This window comes from Mytilus trossulus, chromosome 1 (assembly GCF_036588685.1).
Source record: "Mytilus trossulus isolate FHL-02 chromosome 1, PNRI_Mtr1.1.1.hap1, whole genome shotgun sequence".
NCBI lineage: Eukaryota > Metazoa > Mollusca > Bivalvia > Mytilida > Mytilidae > Mytilus > Mytilus trossulus.
In genome coordinates, this window is record NC_086373.1 from 50,927,993 (window position 1) to 50,934,382 (window position 6,390).

Below are 6,390 nucleotides of genomic sequence, written 5' to 3' on the forward strand. Positions count from 1 at the left end.
TATGACGGCGTGATACGTAACAGTTTCTGGTACGACAAATAACTTCCAATATCAATAATAAGGTTAATTCCAAATTGGCAAATCGAATCGTCCTTTGGTTGGCTAACACATGTACTTTCATTTTCACAAAACTGATAAATACGTGTCGATTGATGTTGATTTTGAGTATGTTAAACTGTCTGTTAACAAATGCGGAACTTTAATCCATAATGTGCTGTTTGTGTATTGCTCGGCCGTTATCCCTCGTGTTATAAGATCGGCTGGGTTATCGCTTTTAGAGCAATACTTCCATTCCCATGATTTTGTCAATTCGTTTATTTCATTCACCCGCAGATCCTTTAACGGAGCTTCTCTGACTCTGACATTACAAGTGCTGTCTTGTGTTCGTTACATATATATCCTACCGCACCATATATCTGTGTACTTGCGTCAACAAATATGTGAAGATTGTGTTGTGTTGATCCTGTAGTCTCAGTGAAATAATATCGAGGAAAGACTGTTTGTGTTGCGGTCTCAACATTCTCGCGTATACCGATCCATTGGTAACATAGGTCTCCTTCTATTATAGTGTCCCATTGTAATCCAAGTTTCTATTGTTCTTGCAACAAAATTTTAGCAGTAGTTCTAGCGGATCGTAAATTCCTGACGAGTATCTCAATATTTCTCGTTTAGTTACAAGTTTTGTTGTACTTTTTTCTTGCGTGGATAGAAAAGATAATCTGTGTGGCTATTCCATCTCATTCCCAATACTTTCGTGTCTGTGTCCGTGTCTAACACATTCTGAGATACTGCTTGTTGTCGTACCTTTATGTTGTTCGAATTCCAAGACCTCAAATTAAATCCTGCCTTACTCATCATTTATCTTGCTTGCTCAAAGAAGTTTAAAGCGTCATTCTCTCTGTCAATGCTAGTCAAAATGTTATCGACATACAAATCCCGTTCAAGCATTCTTGCGGTATTACTGTTGATTTGCTGTAAATATTTTAACAGAGTAGCGCTCAAGATAAATGGTAAGCAAGTTGCTCCAAATAGTACCACTTTAAATCTATACGTCATTAACGGACTGGTTACGTCTGAAGGGTTACTTTACCATAGAACTCGGGTTACATCTCGGTCGTCTTTGTTGAGCCCTGCATAAAAAAGCCTTCTCAATATCGGTAGTGATAGCATAACAATGAAGTCTAAATCTTATCAAGATCTTGGATAAGTCGTTTAACTCTAGAGGAGTCTTTATTAAGCAATCATTCAGACTAGGTTGATTTCGATACATCTTACAACTGCAGTCATACACTATGCGTATTGGTGTTATACTGGAATCTTTTTTGACAACGGCATGGTGTGGTATACAATGTACCTTGTTAATTGTCGGTTCTAATTCATCAACCCTTTCAATGAATCCAAACGTTCCTGTTCTTTTATAATATCTCCGTATTTTTTTAACATGGTCGCATCCTTGGCTATTCTTCTAATAACATTCTCCGTTCTGCTTTTTGCGACATCATTATTTGACGGTAATTCTTCGTAATCTTGTTTCCATGGTAATTTTGCCAAATACCTATATTCTAGAAATTCAATTGATGATTCTTGATAGTCTTTCAAATAGTTTGTCCTTTTCTCTTGATTTTTGGACGAATCTGCCTATCGATTGAAGTTTCCAGAACGCTTCCAAATTAAATTCTTTTGATTTGTGCAAAACTAGTAATTTAAAGAGGCCAGCTGTCGTAGACGAACGTGCTATACCTGACTGTAAGGGTCCTGATAGCAAATACTAGTATCCAAGCTTTGATCTTACCGCGGTCGGTCCATCTTCTCGTATAACCTCGTCATCAATTAAAGTTGTTGTTATGCTCCCAGCGTATTGAGTTTTATCGTAGTACTTATGTAAGTATGTACATTCTTCCATTACTTATAAGTACCTCCGTATATCCCAAAATTCGTTTCTGTTCTCTTACTTGAGTTTGCCTGAACCAAATTGTATGAAACTTATACGCAATGCTTATAACCACAATTCACAAGTCAAGTTTGAATTTTAGTTGCGTCACTTTTACCATTCTAGAATTTTATGCTTCTTTACAAATAGAAAAGTTGCTGGAAATTTTAGTTTCTGTTTGTCTTAACCAAATTTTAAATAAACTTATAAACCATACAACCAAGATTAAGTTTGAATTTTGGTGGAGTCATTTTTACTGCTCTAGGGTTGTGCCTTGTTATATTACAAATGGAATCAGATGCTCCGCAGCGTACAGCTTTATACGACCGCAGAGGTACAAGAGGACAAGTATGGACACAATATTCAAGCTTGATAGAGCTCTGAAGATGGATTGAGATCAAATTTTTGACATAATATTTAGTTTTCTGACACAAAACAAATTTCAAGATCTTACAAATCTACTGCGCAATACTGTGTAATTAGAATGAATACACTATGCTGATTACCAGCATTATGCATAATTCAGATCAAGTAAAAAAATTTGCAGTGTCACATTTAGAGTTCTTGAGTTGCGACCCTTTATAACAATAATGCTAGCGAGGGCATTATTTGTGTCCCATGGACATGTTCCCTATTTTTGATAAAAGCCTTTAATGTAAGTCACTTTCTTTACAGTTGTATTGATTTAAGTTGCTGTAAATGTCTTATTTATAAAAAAGGATGCAGTATTTTTTTGGCAAAAAACCAATGCTATCCAAAAGAGTTCAAAGAAGAAAAATGTATTAATAACTATACGTGTAGAAAGCTGTAAAAGGCCCCGATATGGAACATGTGAAACAATTCAAACAAAAAAAACTAATTTTAATTTGCGTGTTAATTTACTAAAAACAAATATGAAGGACCTAAACCAATAGAAAAATACTAATTCACAGGCCCTTGAAGTTGACATGGCATTCGTACTTAAAAAAATTATCAGAGCTTTCTGCTATATTTCATTATTTTATATCTACAGTTTAAGGTTGCAATAAAAAATATCAAAACTTTATATGATAAACATAAAAAAAAAGTGATTTTTGATAATTACTGACGAGACAATGGTTTCGTTTAAAACATTAAAGCTCGGATGTAATACATATTTGAAATAATACACGTCTATAACCTTTTTGGAATAATACACAGCTAAAGTTGCAAACTTATAGTTGCAAACCTTATAATAAATTGTTCAAATAAGGCCTTCGAAAATATTGGAATAAATTACTTTTGGAGTGTCAAGAACTCGTTGGAAGTACTTGATAAATTGCATGCTTATATTGGTGATTTTGAATCTGTTCTAAGTTTTGATTTTTCTACCTTGTATACCACATTGCCTCACATTCTCATTAAGAAAAAATTCACACACCTAATTAAATGGGCATTCAAAAAATCAGAATGTGAATATATATGTTCAAACTCTTTTAGGTCATTTTTTAGTAGCAATAAACAAAAAAACTATGTTAATTGGACATGCTTTGATACTATATATGCCCTTGAATTTTTACTAGATAACATTTTTGTTCGCTTTGGGGATTCCGTATATCGTCAGATTATCGGAATTCCAATGGGGACTAACTGTGCACCACTTATTGCGGACCTCTTTTTGTATTGTTACGAGTTACAATTTATGACAAAAATAAGCAAAGACCCATCAAAACAACATCTGATAAACAAATTTAATAATACTTTTAGATATTTGGATGATATTTTGGCTCTCAATAATGACGACTTCAGTATGTATATTAATGAAATTTATCCTGGTGAACTTACTTTAAATAAAGCTAATACTAACAATGACCACTGCCCTTTCCTCGATCTTGATATCTATATCACTAACGGAAAGCTGAATACTAAAATTTATGATAAAAGGGATGATTTTTCATTTCCTATCGTTAATTATCCGTTTTTAGATGTGACGTTCCCTTGTCACCATCTTACGGTGTTTATATATCTCAACTTGTACGATTCGCTCGTGTATGTAACAATGTTTTAGATTTTAACGAGAGAAATTTATGTATTACTGAAAAATTATTACACCAGGGTTTTCGATATCACAAACTAGTCAAAACATTTACTAAATTTTATCATCGGTATAAAGACATCATTCGTAAATATAGCTCAACATGCAGACTTTTTATACGTTCAGGTATTTCACATCCAATTTTTTATGGAAATATTCTTTATAAAGCACAAAGGTGTCAGTATTCACCTCATAAACTTACAAAACCTTTGAATAGACTTATTAAGAAGGGATATAATTACGATACTGTTGTCAAGTCATTAAAGATTGCATATTTTGGCGTTAATATTGAGTCACTGATAAGGTCTTTGCGTCGGAACTAAACACATTTATTCTAAAAACAGTTGTTGGCATGACACGGGTTATGTTCTTCTCATATATGTTATGATGGTATGATACTAAACCCCTTACGGGAAGGATTGTGCCTGATGTTCATATGATGAAATCATAATCTTTCAGTCAGTTTAATTGAAGTCTGGAGCTGGCATGTCAGTTAACTGCTAGTAGTCTGTTGTTATTTATGTATTATTGTCATTTTGTTTATTTTCTTTGGTTACATCTTCTGACATCAGACTCGGACATCTCTTGAACTGAATTTTAATGTGCGTATTGTTATGCTTTTACTTTTCTACACTGGTTAGAGGTATAGGGGGAGGGTTGAGATCTCACAAACATGTTTAACCCCGCCGCATTTTTGCGCCTGTCCCAAGTCAGGAGCCCCTGGCCTTTGTTAGTCTTGTATTTTTTAAATTTTAGTTTCTTGTGTACAATTTGGAAATTAGTATGGCGTTCATTATCACTGAACTAGTATATATTTGTTTAGGGGCCAACTGAAGGACGCCTCCGGTGCGTGAATTTCTCGCTACATTGAAGACCTGTTGGTGACCTTCTGCTGTTGTGGGTTATTTATTTTGGTCGGGTTGTTGTGTCTTTGACACATTCCCCATTTCCATTCTCAATTTTATTTCCAGATGTGCTATCCAGCACTTTGATTATTTTCGTATGTATCTGTTCATACCTCTCTTGTAACAACGAAATTGCTTTGCCGTAGTTAGTATTTGTCATAGAAAAACCTGATATGATCTGAAACGCTTCTCTCTGCAGAAGTGACTTTAAGTAGTAAAACTGCTGTACGTCGCTGAGTGTTTAATTTGTGTGAATAGATGTCTCATATGAATCCCAAAAGGTTTGACAAACTAGAATATTCCATTTAAAAGTAGACAAGTTCAACTTTGGTAATTTGTGGTACTGATTATTTTCGCCAGAAGACGAATGTTAACTTGGTATATGCATAGACGGGTTCGTAGTAGGACAAATCTCTGACATAGCGGGGTTACTTGTATATAACGATGCTGCATTCCATTGTACATGAGATGCGGACGAGAAACAATTGGCGTGCGGGTTCAATTGAGAGGAGTCGCTTGTGGGTACACTATTTGCTGTAGGTGAAATCAAGGTATGCATGGGTGTAACGTTACTAGCTTGATAAACAGTAGTACTGACGGGTAAATTTTATCGGTAACATGTTTCTGATTTCCGTTCGTAGCTAATTGGATTATGTGTAGAAACAAATTCCTAAGCAACATAGGGATATTTTTTAACTTTCCCTAAGTCCTGCGTTGAATTGCTGAGATTTTGCTTGAAAGTTGTGTCTACATAGTTGGTCGGCGTTTTTTAAAACTTTTTTACTATCGTCCAAAATCGGGACTTTTTTTTATAACAGTTACCATATCGAATAACAGTTTTAAAATTCAGCATCACTATTGCTCAGTTTTTATTTTTCTATATTTTTTTTTTGTGTACTATTATTTGTCTGTTTGTCTTTTCAGTTTTATCCATAGTGGTGTCGGTATATTTTCGATTTATGAGTTTGGATATCGGAGCAGAACCAAATGTAATGTTGATCTGTAACTCAGCATAGTATCCTCGTATAATACAAATAAACTTAAAAATACAAAATTGGAAAACTGAAATCATTCTATTTGTTGTAAACAATACAATATACATTTACAAAAATAAAAGAACAGGTCAACAAGAAGATGCTACCTCCGAAAGGAATATCAATTTCTGCTAAAAAATAAAAATTGTGCTAAAATTCAACCTGATAATCTTGATTATCGCTATTTTGTGCATTTTTCGTTTGATCTTTTTTTGTGATAATTTTTATATCATGCTACTCGCTTGATATGGAATAATTATCACTAGAAACTAAGGAGGCCACGTGGCGCTGCTAACGAAATTGACATGAACATGATGAAATTGACAACGTCGTCATAGGTAAAATAGCGATAAATAGATTATCATTGGTCATCTCAACTCGATTGCTTTTCTCACTTTCGCTGTGCCAGCTCAAGCGAGAAAATCAATCTCGTTGAGATGATCAACGATAATCTATAATTATGTCAAT